This window comes from Protopterus annectens, chromosome 1.part0 (genome assembly GCF_019279795.1).
Source record: "Protopterus annectens isolate FY-2018-M chromosome 1.part0, PAN1.0, whole genome shotgun sequence".
Taxonomy (NCBI): domain Eukaryota; kingdom Metazoa; phylum Chordata; order Ceratodontiformes; family Protopteridae; genus Protopterus; species Protopterus annectens.
In genome coordinates this window covers 896,499,067-896,516,526 of record NC_056725.1, presented here as the reverse complement: position 1 = coordinate 896,516,526, position 17,460 = coordinate 896,499,067, and positions in this window count along the sequence as shown.

The window sequence follows — 17,460 nt, the reverse complement described above, 5'->3', positions numbered from 1 at the left end:
ATGTACACTTGACTCTTTGTTGAAGGATTTGGCCTTGGATAATAAGAAGGTTTGAGTAGAGCTGTTAAAATTTGTGGTGTATGTGCCAGGAAACAATGGAGGAGGGAACAGTCTGCTGTTTAGGCAGTCGATAGAGCACTGTGGCAAATGCTTCCTGTGGGGAGGTGGAGCCTCATTATTCTTTCCTGTGTCAAAGGAATTAGGGACTGATTAGTATAAGATGCTGCCCTGGTAAGTGTGTAAGTTATGGACAGGGAATAGTATGTATTTCATGCTGTTACTCATAGTTGCTAGGCAGGTGAGCAGTATGGCAATCAGCCTGCAAGGTGAAGGTTTTCTTTAATATCAGTCAATGTATACATAGTTTGATGACTTAAATGTTGCAATTTTTTCTGGTAATAAAGATGGTCTTATTACAAAGTCACTATGGTTATTATGTTTTTGGCAGGAGTTCATGGACAACCTGTGATGCAAACAAAACTCTTCAAATTCAGAAACTCTTTATTACACTTCCATTGCATTTTTGAAAGTGGCTTTGCTTCCCTATCCCTTGCTACATGCACACACTAATGCTTACATTACTGCAACTTGGAGTAGGGCATATACTCCTAAATATGCTAGACTCAGACTTTGTATAAGTTCCCCACAAGGATACTTGTAGTTCCATTATTGCAGAGATTACAGTAAGAGGCCTTCGAATTTTAACAGTCACCGAGTCATTAAATCATGAGAAATATGTAGTCTTTCATGTTATATGTAATATCCCACATTACATATCCGAAGACAGAAGATGTTTGAAATTAAATACATTGTCTCAACAAAGTTTAATTAACTTTGAAGACAAGAACTATGACTCATGATTGTCTGGAAAAAGAAATAAAATAAAACAGCACAACTAAGGAATATGTCATCAGAGATTATTGCATGAATGCCAGTCTCTTTCAAGCAATTAAGACAAAAAATCAACTGGAAAACATTTCCTGTGGGAAAGAAATAAAACACTGGAAATGCTATCTAAAACAGTAATTTCTGTAGTTGTGTATTCATATTACAGGGTGGAAGTAGTAATACCTATACTAAAACATGTTCATTAAAGTGTAATAAGTCGCACTAGTTTTTTGTAATTATTTTACGTTTTTAAGGAGTTGTACATTTGTCTTTTCAGATTTTGAGTCAGAATAAGAAGCCTGAAATGTTCCTTTGTTTGCTGTGTATAGCTCTACATCTTTCTGTCTATCCATTTGCCTATCTATCTAACTTCTCATCTGTCTGTCTTTTGAATGTCTACAGAGAGTGTTAATAGAGTAGATATGCAGTATAAGATTATACTGATGTGTTTGTCTTTAAGTTTATATATTATCCTTATGAGTCTCAGGTCTGAAGTTATAGTACCATCATTTTAAAGACATCAACGTTTTGTTAATTAACTATATGACATTATTAGAGGCTTTAAGATATGTTGTCACTAAAACAGATATTTTAACAATACTCCCATAGTGCTTAACATTATGCACTCATGTTTCTTATAAATAAGAGGGCATGTTAACGTAACTCCCTCAAACAGATAACGTTTACTGTGTGTCCTCATAGAAACCACATGCTTTGAGACACTAATAATAATTGTTTTTCTAGCTTTCCGTGTACACAATTCACATTCATTTTAATTAGTACTTATAAATATCTGTCTGTCTCTCTATTTATAGTGTGTGTGTGTGTGTGTGTGTGTGTGTGTGTGTGTGTGTGTGTGTGTGTGTGTGTGTGTGTGTGATTGGTTCTCTATTCGTGTAACACAATTACATTAGAGGGAAACTCATTTCCTAGTAAGAAAGTACCAGAATGTAAACCGATTTAATCATAGGTCACTGCATTTATATTAGTGCTATATTTTGTTTTGGGTTTTTTTTGTAGAAACCAACGTGTTTAAATAAATTTATGTCCTTTCATAGGTTCATAGGTTCATAGGTTCATACTAGGCTATCTGCCCGAGGGCATTTACAAGCCTAGCCCATCGTTTAATGACCTCATACCTTTAGTCTGGGGGAACTAAACCCATTATTTTGCTGTGCCTCTGTCGAGCAATGACTATATCCAAACTGACAACATTCTGACAATATTGAAGCAAGAGTTCTTCAATAATTTGCATTAATATTTATTAATTGTTTTTTTTTTCAGTCCTAAAGGATAGGTTGTATATTCCAAAAATAATGAGTTCAGACCTGTGGTTGCTTTTTCTGTGGTGGATGTGTACAAAATAACTGTATCTTTCAATTTATTCAATTTACCATTAAAATACATCAAAGTTTTTATTCATATCTCCAGTACTTCAGATGTGCAGTTATGCATTGCATTTTGTGTGTTCAGTTCTTTTTAAATAGGCTAAAAACCAAGAAAGTTTAAAGATAGGATAAGTTTACTTCTCAGAAACTTGAGACATTATACATATAGGCATGCCTTATTTGACACTCTTTGGAACATGCAGGCTGCAGAAATTTATTTACTGGTGTTGACAGAGTTGCTATCAGTAATAGGGGTCTAAACACACATAAAATGCAATAGTTACCAGATATAAAAGAAAAGACCTGCAGTGGGATTCAATAAATTCCATGCAAAGCCTACATGGAGTTTATGAGGGCACACTGATGCGTAGTGAGCAGCAGTGCTCATTGCATATTCATGCCATGCCCCATGTTTAAACATAAATAAGCAAGATTTTATGGCTGGCAACAGTGTTGCTGGTCAGGAAACCATGTAAGCAAACATGGATAGCACTCCTGTTTAAATCAGAGCACTGAAGATCTGTGTTTTTATGTGGAATGCCACAATGATCACGAGGGCTTCACAGATAGCTCTCAATCTCATACTGCAGACATCTGGACAAAGGCCAACATAATGGGGGACAAAGACCCAGAAATAAGGACATGTTTGACATATTTGCCCTAGAGAAATGTGCTAGAATAAACAGGGGTTTGTGTTAAGATAAATGTTCTAAAGGATTTGAAGTCTGAAACTCAAATATATGTAATTATTGAGTCACATCACTCCTGAGATCATCCCAGTGATATGGCAAAAAATCACAAATTTGATAAGGAGCACATCTTTACATTCTGTGAAAATCTGGACAATTAAAAGATATGAATGCTATGTATATGTTCCAAACGCATTACAGTGCAGAGTATTGTGAATTCCTATTCCTGGCATTCTGTACTGAAGTTGTGTAAATGATCTGTAAGGGTACATGGACTGCCATGTAAAATAAACACTCAGGAGAAGTGTGCATTGAATAAAGACACACAGATGAATTGTGGGAATGAACACAGGGAAAGAAGACAGGTGAAACAACCTAATGTAGAGCAGATGAGGGCATGTCAATTTAAGATGTCTGTAGCAGCAACACCAGTCACATATCAATATGGTACAGTAGGGACTGCACAGTGAAAATGTGTATTATGTGACTGTCACACAAGGTAATATAATCATGGGGAGGATGGCTGTGTGAGATAAGCATCCTTACATTAATAATGCAGGGACATATATCAGGCAACTGGATGCATATTGTGAAGCTGTGCAAACTGATTTGCCTGAAAATGAGTGTAATCTCAGCAGAGGTCTCCAGCAAGAGGGACAGAGGTAGAGGCTCATGGACAACATTAAAAGAAGCAGCCACAACCTGCCTTCACCCAGAATTATACCACAATATAAGGACAAAATTATTGACTTCAACAATTGGCTAAGATTCTGGTGTCATTCAAAGGGGATCCAGTATCTGTCTGCCTGGGATGACATGATCGACAGACCACGATGCTTTGCTAGAGATGGTCTGCACCTGTCGCCCCTGGGATTCAGGTTACTGGCTAAGGCTCTTGCCACCCCTATAGTGCCTTTTTTAGGCAAAGTTCAAAGGACAAAACCACCACCGTAACAGGTACAAGCATGCAAAATCTGAAGGTAATGCTACTCAATGCTCGAAATCTAAACCTCAAAATGCACTCTCTTGAGGCACTCTTAAAAATGGAGAACATTGATATCTGTGCAGTAACTGAGACCTGATTCAAGGCTCCAGAGAGCACCCCTGCAATACTACGCTACAACTCTTACCACACTTTTCGGCCACCAAACTAGGATCGAAACACTAAGGGTGGAGGAGTATCCATATTCACCAAGGATATTCACACCACCAGGTTAGTTGCCCAACACAATGCGTCTGAAATTCTCCAGGTGCAACTAACACTAGGTAAGACTACAATCCAAATTGCTACAGATCCCCCACCATGCCCCAAGATTCTCACTACACCTTTCTAAACATACTGGAAAATATTAATATATAACCAAACACCTTAATACTGGGTGATTTCAACTACCCTGCTATTAACAGGGAAAATGACTCGTGTACCAACGGCTTTGCCCAACAGTTCTTGGGATTCATAAATTCCAATGCCCTGGATCAACTAACCCATAGTCCCAACAGGAGCTTCAATATCCTAGACCTGGTCATTACCAACATGGGAAACCGATGCTCCACACCTATGGTCACCCCCTCATTGGTCAGGTCAGACCATAAGCTAATCACCCTGAACATCCACATCCCACCCTCACCCCCCAGTAAGGACACCTCCATAAAAAACTTCTCCAAAGCCAACTTCATGCTACTCAAGTCAGAAGTTACAAACTTCATGACACCCATGCAGATGGAACTGAAAGTTCAACTGCTGAGTCCTACACTAAGGCACTGTATGAGCACATCCACTCATGCATGAATCGTGCCATCCCAAATAGAACCAAGATGTTCTCCTCCAAAAAAAAGAAGGCAATCTGGTGGTCCCCTGCCATAAACAAACTTTACAACAAAAGGAAGAAACTGTTGCAGAAAAGAGGAAAATCCCAGGATGCAAAAAACTCCCTTACCAGCTTGAGTAAGAAGCTGAGATCCCTCATAAAATCCTCCAAAGCTAGTTACGAAAATAAAATTGCCAAAGATTCCAAAGACAACCACAAGGCATTCTATAACTATGTCAAGAATCTAAATGGCAATGCTCAGATCTGCTCTGAGCTACAACAGAATGGCATTAAATATACTGATTCCAAAGATATTGCCAATATCCTGGCACATAGATTCAGTGCCAACTTCACCCACCTCTCACCCCCTAAATGGCCCATCTCAATACCGGAAGATTGCCAAAGTCCAGTAATAATGGCCACACAGGTACAAAATGCACTCTCCAAAGCTAAGAATACAGCATCCATGGGACCAGATGATATCCCGGGTTGTGTACTACATGAACTACAAAACGAACTGCCACCTCACCTAAGTGTCATGTTTAATCATACCCTTACCTCAGGCTTTATGCCCACTGAGTGGTGCACAGCTACAGTGATCCCACTCCACAAGGGGGGATCCACCTTGGATCCCGGGAACTACCGCTCCATCAGTCTGACGAGCCTGATCTGCAAGGTCATGGAATGTATTATCATGGAACTTATAAACAAAGACATTGGCAATCTTAATACACTAGACCCCACCCAGTTTGGGTTTGTGAAGGGCCGGTCTTGTCTCCTGAACCTGATTGTCTTCTTCGAAAAAGTCTCCAGAGCCATGGACAAGGGTAAGAAAGTCCACACAGCCTATCTGGACCTCGCCAAGGCGTTTGACACCACCCCCCACTCTGGAATCATAGATAAACTTACTAAGCTGGGCATTAATCCCTACATCACTCAATGGGTTGCCAACTGGCTTACTGTTAGAACCCACACTGTAAAAGTAGCTGACTCTAAATCCAGCTTCAGACAAGTGACAAGTGGAGTACCTCAGGGTTCAGTCCTGGAACCTCTCTTGTTTGGCATCTACTTCTCAGATGTACAGGCCAACACTAATGGACTCTGGCTAACAAAGTTCGCAGATGACTGCAAACTGGGAGCCATTACTGAATCACCAAATGATGTCGATACTCTATAAAAGGGCCTTACAGAAAGAGATGTTTGGTGCCAGAGCCATGGGCTCAAGCTCAATGCCAAGAAATGTATAGTTATCTCCTTTGGGAAAAAACATGTACTCATGAATTACCACATAGCTGGCAGCACACTAAACACTGAAAGTATGATAAGAGACTTAGGGACACAGGCGGACAGTGGTCTCACCTTCAATAACCACATCACCACAACAGTCAGTAAATCCTTCTATGTGGCACACCTCTTCACTAAGGGCTTTTCATCCAGAAAAAAGGAAGTCATTGTCCCACTGTACTCATCCCTCATTAGACCCATTACAGAATACAATGCCCCATTTGTTATGTACCTCTCAAGTAATCTGCAACAACTGGAAAGGCTGCAGAAATACCTCACTAAAAAAATCACAGGCCTAAAGCAGATGCCCTATGCTGACCACCTTAAAAAACTCCAGCTATACTCTGTCGCATATTGTCTATTCCGAGGCAATCTCTACTTAACATACAAGACCATGTCAAACCTAGGGCTGTTAGACATGCTACACTTAAAGAAATCCCAATTCCTCAGAGCCACACACTCCAGGGATCTAAACCTTGTCATCACAATAAACAAAACATGCTGGAGGGATAGGTTCCTGACCCAGAGACTCCACAGACTCTGAAATAGACTGCCCATACATGTCATGCAGAGCACCACTTTGGCCCTCTTCAAAAGGAACCTTAATGATTGGATGGGAGAAAGGAAATTCACCCTGGGGATCACATCAGTCGCCCTGATAGACAGGGGTCCAGGGAAGTAAATAGTGTGGGAAGAAATAGCCAGGGAGTTATTATGGCTAGGTTTGTATAGGCCTCAGGGCCGATAGCCTAGTACCAACCTATGAACCTATATCATAATACCTCCAATAATCCCATGCTTCTGTCATAAAATGATCACAGATGATTTTGCACAAACAAACTTGTACAACTATTATGATACATCCACACTTTATGAGGGTAATCACACACACTGTCCTGGCACTGTAACATGTGCTGGAAGTGTTAGAAGGGACATTACTACACTTGTGTGCAACATTATCATCAATACAGACTAGATGACGGCTGTACATGGCATATATATATATATATATATATATATATATATATATATATATATATATATATATATATATATATATATATATATATATATATATGTATATATATATATATATATATATATATATATATATGTATGGCACAATCCACACTTTCATGAATGTAACCCATGCTATCAATGTTGTCAAACACCTATGTATGTACTGTGAGCATCACCAGAATAGGTAGCACACATGTGTCTCATGTAATAATTTGATGGAGGTTATGCACCATCAGACAGTAATGTTTATGCCACAAAAACACATAGGTATGGCCAATAAGCTGTGTGACAGTTCACTGTGTCAAAGGTGGTATACTTCAGTTATATATCAGTAGAAGATGTGTAGGCAGGTACATGAAGAAGGGTGCATTGCACTCGGTTATTGGTGTGATGAAGGTTAAGAACTATAGTGGTATTATGGCCTCTAATATGGGTGTCCTTTACATACTCAGTACTTGATGTACATACAAAGGAGTAGTCAGTACTGTGACCACATGCTGATGGATATTCCACTTGCCATCTACCCCAGGGCACAGGTCACATACCTATTGGTCTTTTTATAGGGTCTGATGTCCACATTATACTTGGCTTTGATTTTGTCTTCCTGACATAACAAATCCCCCCATGTTTTCTTGCCATTGCAAGTGTAGTCTTGGCTGTGGCAGCAATCTTTGGTGTGTGTTAATACTGTCTGTGTTATACTAATATCACAGTTGGAGTCAATGATTGCCCACAATCTGTAGTCCTTCAGGCAGCTGTTTGGACACAGGATGTGTATGTGATGTCCATTACTTAAACAATGGACAGGAAAGACACTAGCAAACCTGATGTATGGACCTGATCACTGGACCTGAGATACAGGTAACTTTACACATGTCAACATATTTACATGCCATGCATGTGATATACTGGTCTACCCACTTGGTGATATAGTTGTATATGGCCACATCTGACAGTGCTGAGTGAATAACTCAGTGTGGATTTCTGTCAAATGCCTTGGACTTCATAATGGTGTTCTTGTCATGTATGGTCTTAATGATCTCTTTGAAGACATCTAACTGATGCAACAGACATGATGTAACATTAACTATGCACACAGCTCTGTTGCACACAGCCAGGATATCACTAGTGTCCATTTAGAAAAGGTCCATGATGACATGTTGGTCTACCTCACATATGAGGATATCAGGATGTGTCTATACATGGATGCATCGGGTGCTGTCCCACCACCCCAACTCACATGCATGCATGTTGAAAACACTCTTCAACAGCAATATAGTCTGTGTGGCAGATTTGTTGAAGTGTGTATTAAACCGTGTCAGGAAGGTCTATGTAATGAGTCATGTGATAGGTGATCTGTTATGTTATCACAGCCCATTAATTCTGTGTGATAGGCCTGGGAGTAGATAAGACAGTGCATACTGGCTGTACTTAACTGGCGTAGGGTTTGAACACAATCCTCCATGCAGAGATCATTGAGAAAGTCTCCCAGCTGGGGATTAAACCTCATGTTACTAGATGGGTAACCAGATGGCTCACTGACAGAAAACATACTGTGAAAATTGGTGAATCAACCTTTACCAGTAGAGCTGTCAGGTATCCACGCTTGGCCTTTACTGTTTGCAACCTATATCTCAACAGTTCAGGCTAAAGTATATGTCTGAAATGCTGGTGTAAAAAGGTCTCTGGAATGTCAAGCAAGAGCACTAACACACACACCCACACACAACTGCAGTGAAAATACAACCCCTACTGGTCTAAGTACAAAGACTACAGACCTCTGTATTTAAGGCAAGCAACACAGCTCAAGTCTGACTTGCAGTGTCTCAGACAACATTTTATAGCTGATGACATCAGCCGTGTCTGTTGAGGAGAATATGGTAATAATAATGTCACACATGATGATGTAGAAGATTCTCTGTAATGTCATGAAAGAGCACAAACAAACACACACACACACACACACACACACACACACACACACACACACACACACACACACACACACACACACACACACACACACACACACACACACACACACACACACACACACACACTAGAACTCCCACATACCTAAGTACACAGACCGCAAACCGCTTTATTTAACGTGAGCACCACAGTTCAACTCTGACTTTTACAAGACTGCAGCTCAACTTATAGTGGATGACATCATCAGGGCATGTTGGAGAGAAGATGTTGGGAGGCCTGCATGGGTTCATAGCCTCATAAGTTCATAGGAGGTTACTAGTCTAATGGCCCCAGGGCATTTACAAGCTTAGCCATGTAAAAACACAGATACCCTTACTGAGCATAGTTAGATGGATGTTGTTAACAGGTAAGTGCTGTGATCAGCACTGACTGTCCCTCTCCATTAGGGACATAGGTGGCACCACAGGGGTGCATTTACAATCACCTATCCAGTTTTCAAGGTTGAATTTGAATAGGATCATTGAGGAGCACTGCTTCATATACAGTGGAGGCTATTACAGAGGAGTGGCAATTGCTAGGAGATATATCTGTCTCCTGGCATATTCTGCTTATGTCACAGGCTAGGCTGAGATGCCTGGTGCACATTTTTCTTGTCCCATTTGATTTGCAGATGTCCAGCATTTTCAGTATGGCAGGGTCTGAGACTGCTCTGTAAGCCAGGAATAGGTCACTTCTCAGCAGCCTGCATGATGCTAAGTACAGTAACAGGTCTTTCAGTCTTTCCATGTTTGTCATGTTTTGGAGGTCCTGGATTCTCTCAGTCACAGATCTCTTTGTTTTCTTGATTAGCTGCAGGTGTCTGGTGTGATGCAGACATATGGGAGCATTGTACTCAACTAGTGGTCAGAAAAGGCTAGAGTACAGCAGAGCTATGATCTCCCTGGTCTTGGATGAGATTACCTTATTTATGAGGTGGGCAATGTAGAATGTGTGTCTCACCATTATGGACACACAATGATTGAAGTTCAGATTGCTATCAACATGTGTTCTCAGGTTGCACAACACTGTATTTGAACTCAGGCGTGTGCAATATATATCATAATTACAAGGGACACTTCATTGCCAAATGCAGCAATGAAGCATTTTTTGCTTTAAGGTTCAGTCCTTCAGTTTTGCACCAATCATTTGTCTGTGTCAGCCCCTTCTGTAATACGTTAAAATAGTTGGGGAACTCTATATGACTGCTTCCAGTTGGCAATCATCTGCAAACTTGGTAAGGCATAGGCCATCTACTTTTGCCTGGACTTCAGAGAAATTGTTTCCAAACAGTTGAGGGCACAGCACATTTCCTTGTGGAATTCCACTAGTAAGTGATCTACTAGTGGAGGTGCAGTCTCCACCCTTGACAATGTGCATTCTGTTGGTGAGCCTTCTAGTAATGTATGGGTTAATCCTTAGATGGGAGAGTTTCTCTGTAATACCTAAATGAGGGATAGTGTCAAAGACCTTGGATAAATCAACATAGCAGTATGTCCTGTTATTCCTCATCCAGGTCTTTGTGATTGTTATTAGAGAACTCCACAATATTTAATAAGCAAGATTTACACTTAACAAAACCAAAATGGGTCATCTCAAGAGGGAAGAAGGTCCTTATGTCCCTGTGGATGAGATCACTTCTGATCCCTTCCCTAGCATTGAAGATAAGGCTTTTTAGGCTTATGTGTCAATAGTTTAGTTCTGCATGTTACTAGATTTATGAGCATTGCATATCACACAATATTCAATATTATTGTTTAGAGTGTAGGTGATATATGTGTATATGTGTGGAAAAAATAGTGAGACAATGCTTGGGGGGAGGCAACACATGGCTGTATTGTAAATATGTAAAATATTGTTAGATAGGGCCTTCAGTTTGTTATTTCTCCACATGCAATTTCATGTCATAGACAGGAAATGGCCAGTAAACAGCAGTAATACATAATAATATTTACTCTTCCATAACATGGCGTGCAGTAGGTTTAAGTAGTGGTTGGCAAGGTGTTTGTGCATGCATTACACACATTTCCATTACTTTCCCTGTTTGCACGTAGATAAACAGTGTGCAAATGTGAGCCACATTGCTAAAAGTCTGAGAGTTAGTATTGAGTCTATGAGACACACCTCCTGTTTTACAGGCACTGTGACATCAAGTCTAAATGCATTGACACATGAATCCAGATGATACTGCTTTCAAATCCAGGTGTATCTAATACTTTTAAAGACTTTTAAATAAACAGTGATAATGCAATGACATGAATTCTTTATAGTACCTCTGCTGCTGTGTGTTGGCATAGCACAGCAGGGTTAAGTGTCATTGCATGGAGATAACTGTAGCATTGTACCACTGCTCACCATCACTGCACATTGGTGTATGATGCAAAACGCTGCACAAACATAGAGAAGAAAAAGTGAAGCGATCCATTGCTTTTCTGCTACTCATATGTGTTGTGTGTGATTCTATTTTTAGACCAAATTATAGGTGTTAAAATGGCATAGATGGGAAAGTGGTGAAATGGGGAGCAAGCTGGGGAAGAACAAAGGGAAAATGCAGAAATGTGCAGGAGGGATGTAGGAAAGAATTATAGCTATCCATTTCTTTAAAAGTGTAAACTGAAAATATGTGCAGAATATTAACTGAATTTGGACTGTCACCTTCAGAAAGAGGGGTGACAACAATGCAATCATGTTTTATAACCATTTGGACCAAATTAATTGTGTCAAGAAGACCCATGTGAAATTAAGAGCTATATATGGGACAATTTTTTTGTGGGACAGGTGCCCTTTTTTTAATTCAGTAAGAGAGGACTGTTGGGTAAGGGACACAGGTATGTCTGAGTCAGGTACGTTTGCTAGGTGATGAAGCAAATGTAAACAAACAAGACAAACAAAACAAGAGACAGGGTCAATAATGGACAATAAAAGTTGAGGAACACAATGATTGGAGGGAGGGAAGAGACAGCCCAGGCTAATGGACATGAAGCTTGGAGACAGTGACAATCGAGTCCTCACCCACTGGACTGTCATAACTGTTCTCTTACTCCACAGGTGGCAGGAGTGCTTGATGTCTCCTCCTCCTATGGACTATGAAGGAGAGCAGCATCTCCATTGAGTGTAGGCATACACCAGTGGTGCTGTGCAGGACCCTATGCACCCTCACTGTAAACTCCCTGTGGGTGAAGAAATCACCTCAGGCACTGCTCCTGAAGAGTAAAAATGAACCAGATTCTGGGGCAGTACTACCTGAAGGCACAGGTAGTACAGGAGCAGAAGAGGCTGAGCTGCCAGGATGGCTCTCAGACATACTAAACATCCGTGCTGGAGCCAGTGTAGTGGGGTCACGCTAATGCACTGCAACTGGCCTACTTCAATGTACTGTGTAGCATTTAGTGATGTGGTACACATGGATGATGGAGACATTTTGATGACACATAATAGAGAATAAAAAAGAGAGATAAGGGCTGGGGTGAGAGAAAAGAGGTAAACTTAGTACTATCATATGTGACGTACAATGCATTAGCACAATTATACAACTCTTTTATCTGAAGTGTTACATTTAAGTATACATCCTAACAGATATACACTATACTACAGATTGCTGAAAGTAATCCTTGAAATATGCATTATTGCACATATGTGTGTTCCAATTATACAGATTACAGTTTACAGCAGGGCATCTGTGCCACTGGCATAGAATTTTTAATTTAAAATAAATATTGAAGAAATAATAGTATTGTTTAGTTGGGAATCATAGTATTTGAACCCACAACCTCTAACTACAGTCTAGTATTGGACTCTTACAACTGGATTGTGCTACAGACTAATGCATGCATGCTTGCTTTTACAGTTGGGATATGCACATTCAATTTTATACAACTCTATAAAATACCAAAAAAGCTATCTTTAACTTTTAATGTTACAGCAATACTTCTCTTCTGCTGCATACATACCACTTGCTTCCCCCAGTCTCTCCAACCGAGCAGCATGAGCCTGTCAACTGAATTCATATTTGGTGAGAGAGGGGAAAGAACATTAAAGAACAAAGAATCATTATGCATACCAGTCTTACCTATATTTACTTTCTAAGTCTTACAAGTAATCTCTTATTGTCATACTTACACAGTTGTGGGATGTCCACAGTCCCAAAATTCTTGCAACCACTGGTTGAAAGTATCCCTTTTTCTCCTGCATAGGTCATTAAAATTATGCCTACTTTGATCTCCAGTGTGTTGGAAACCAGTGAACCTGTATATAACCTGGAGAAAATTATTCCATCCCTCACGCATATTAGAAGTCAGAATAGACCACTTGCAGATCCCTTTGGCTGGGGTGCTTTACCAGGAGTCCAATAAATATCCCGGACTCCTGGACACCCCACCCCTGTGCCCTAAAGTGTGCACCTTCCTCTCCAATGCCAGCTATGTCTAACAGCTGAACTAGAGCAGTGGAAACTGATGCTTTCCTGCCAATTCAAGTTATCATGTTTACTGGTAGTTGTGTAAACCCATGCAATGATGCCAACCATGTTTGCAAGTTATTAAGAGGAGTGAGCAGTGCCAAGAAGGGATGAATTGAATAACTGAAACTGGAAGGTTAGTCTGACACTTGGCTTTAGTTTGAGGGGTGTATACTGATGTAGCCAGGAAATATATATTGGAAATTGGAAGGTAACTGTTAGGTGAGTTAAGTTTGCAGACAAGCAGTGGGGGCATACATGTAATGAACTGACTTTTTTGTCTTTATACCCTGAGGAAAATTAACTTTTACAGTGTGGAATTCAAACCTAGGCATCAGGGACAAAACATTTTCTCTCACAGTGTTGATTTTTCATCTTTGCTACAGAAGAAGTGCTGCTCAGACATAGTTAGGAATTATACATAAATACCAGTGAGAGTCACCTGACAATGTTGTTGGATATAGACCCAGTTGTGTATGTGACTTAGTTAATTGTGAAGGCCATGCAAATCCAGATAGCAGAATTAAACTTACAGATATACAGTAGATAGTATACCCTTAGTCTTACATTTACAATCACAATATTGGTGTCTCATCCTTCATACATATAATTCATATCAGCTGCACTAACTAAAGTGTTATAAGTAAGATTGAATATAATGGGAAGTGGAACAACAGTAAAAATGTCTGGAATAGTCTGTATTAGGACCCAGAACTGTGTCTATGGCAGTCATATTAAAACTTGTTGCCACAAGAATGTTGAAATAACACTTGTCAATTTGTCAGTTCATTGCTATAATCTGCACTGTCTCAACAGACAAAAAATAGGTTGCACACCCTGTACTATAACCGAGGACCATCTGCCCTTTAGCTCTACACTTATACCTGCTGCCACAGGACTAGTTACATGAAATTCCCTAATTTCCTAATCATTCTTAAAGTCTCTGTGTTAACTGCTGGCACTGCTGCTTAACGGGTTTGCACAGTGTCTGACAGAATTAATACAATGTATCTGGTTTTAATTGTTTTGCAGTTTAAGTCTTGTCTTCTCTTCAGGTGTTCAATGGCTGCAGCTCCTGAGGAACCCTGCTAACTGCCGTGCAATGCATCTAAGTGCACTTGCATGATGAAATACAGAAATTACACGAATGTATTGTTTTTGACCTTTGACCTTTTACAGATGTCCTGTTTGCAGGTGCTTTGTCTGCTTCCTGGGTGCCCATCTAGTCCAGTTTGCACATTGTTGTGGTTTGCGCAAGCAAGATAAACACACCCAAACCTGACATTCATTTTCCTCCATTTCCCATGTTTGTCCTAAGTGATGCATCACACAGACACTGCCCCCCCAAATAAAAAAAAGAAAAAGAAAAGAAAAAGGGACAAGTAGATGAAATGAGTAAAAGCAATCTATGACATGCACACTAAAACATCTTAGTACACATCAGATATTTCTACATAGGTCTGGACTTGAACTCTCACTCCATTGAATCTTCAGAACACAGGAAGGGTGCCTTATCCCTCTTTGCCACACAAACAGATTTGCAGCAAAGAACTGAAATCATTCTTCATACAACCAACTGCAACATCATCTACAGTAATATGAAGTCACACAACTGTTATTTGTACATTTATTATTTTTGGATCTTGTGCACTAAGTAAAACACGACCAGTTATGACTACTGCTTGCAAATATACAGCTCTGGCTTACCTCTCTGTGTTTGTTGGTCATTGTTTTCTTAGATGACCAGTAATCTGAGACATGCAGTCTGTACGTCATTCTATATCATCACCCTTGAAATGTGTGAGGATATTAAATGCCAATAACATATGCAGTTGTCAACAAATGAAAAGGAAGTTGGATGTTAATGAGAAGAATCTGTGAAGTGCGTGCTTCTAACTTACATTTCCAACCTTGACAAAATTATATCTAACACTTTGTACAATAAGTCTACCCTGAAACACCACTGAATGTAGGGCAGCCTGCAGTGCTATCAGTTTTCTTTCTCCCAAACCAGTAATCTTTCACTGCTCGATTCATTAAAAACAAACACTGAGAGAGTACCTGCATTGTGTTTACATCTGCAACACTGAGCCAGTAATTTGGGATTCAGCAATTCTAAAGAGTTCTCACCTGATCTGCATCTTAACAATGCTGTCAGCCCTGAATCTACACAATAAAAAGGAACTGTGTAGCAAGGGAAACTGAAGGTGAGAAGAATTGTTTATATGGAGAACACAGAAAAAGGCTATTACTTTGGGACATATCTGCACAGAGGATTACTGAACTTGACAAGGTATGCTTGCATTTTGTCAACTTCACACTGCACATGCTGGAATGTAATTAAGAAAAATCTGTATAATAGCTAAAATATATAAATATATATATATATATATATATATATATATATATATATATATATACATATAAATATATATATATATATATATATATATATATATATATATATATATACATATATCATATATGTTTTTATTACCAAAGGCGTTTACACTTGTATCTGTATGCATTAGTTAGAAGTGTACTGATGGCATGAGCATGTTTGTCACAGCATTTCACAGATATATATGACTGGCAATACCTTAAAATGGAATGTTCTGTGTTAAATCTGTAGGCATGTTTCAAGCAGAGTTCATTCGATAGCACTTTTTGCATTTCAAAGATGTTTTTTAGCAAAGCTGCATTTCTGTTATGGCACAAACAAGGGTATGTTGCTATTGTTACTCTCCTTTTTTGCATCCAGCCTGTTGTTCACATTTCAAATCGTTAGACTGTTTTATGTTTCTCCAGTGGGTAATACTGAAATGCTACCTTTTCTGTTTTACCTGGGAACAGTTATTTTGTAGTTATGTGATACTTATTTGTATTATCCTTCTGTTGTCTTTTAGGACACCTAGGACTATGCCACCCAGACATCTCAAGGCTCAAAATCACCCTTCACTGACCCTGAGAATCAGGTCATTGTTGATGCTTTTAGCCAACATGGTGCCTTCCTGCTTGAGAGGGGATGTTGAAATATGTCATGCAGAATGCAGATTTAGCAGCAGATTGTCACAGATGTTAATGCAGTGGGAGGCTACAGCAGGACATATGACCAGGTGCACCACAGGGCCACTGACATGATCTCATCTGCATGGAGGACAGCAGCTGCAGTGGGCCATGATCAGATGGATACTGCGTGATTGCCTGCTATAGAGCCACAACTAACACAAAATGAAGAGCGAAGTCAGGGATCCAGACAGATCTCAGGAAAGTTCAGAAGAGCATGCCTTTGACATTGGTGGTAATATTTAAAGGGCATCAAGCATGTCCCATGAAGAACTTCCATATAGGCTTTTGTATCTCAATTGTTGAATACTGTTGCATAGTAAAACAATTTAAATCAAGACCTTACTTATGTTTTACAAGAACATTTTTGGGGGAGGGGATTGAAGATTGCTACTATTAACAATGCATTCTGATGAAATAGCTTAGCTTTGAGTTGTCATCCAAAATCTTGTTGAAAGTATAGTTAATGGACATATAAAGGGGAAAAATATTACCCCCCCCCCAGGATTTAATAAAATTTATGTAGGCTCTGTATACATGACCATGGTTCCTGCTCAGCAGTGCATTATACATATTAAACATGGCACACTGCCAAGGTAGATCACAGTAGCATGGACATTGAATCCATGTAAGCAGTAGCATAGTTGTGGATTGTCCAGGAAATGCCTGAATAGATGTTATGCACAGGATAGGAATCATTGTAATGTACTCTGCTATTGTATAAATATGTTTGATTTTTTTTTTTTTTTATTCTTGTTTTTTTGTCTTTTTAATGCTTGTTTGCATGTCGCTGCTTGGTGCTTAGAGTTACTGAGCTGTACTTAGACCTACACGAGTGACACCTGCCAGACATCTAAAACTAGAAACCAGATGTAATTAATTTTAGATATTTT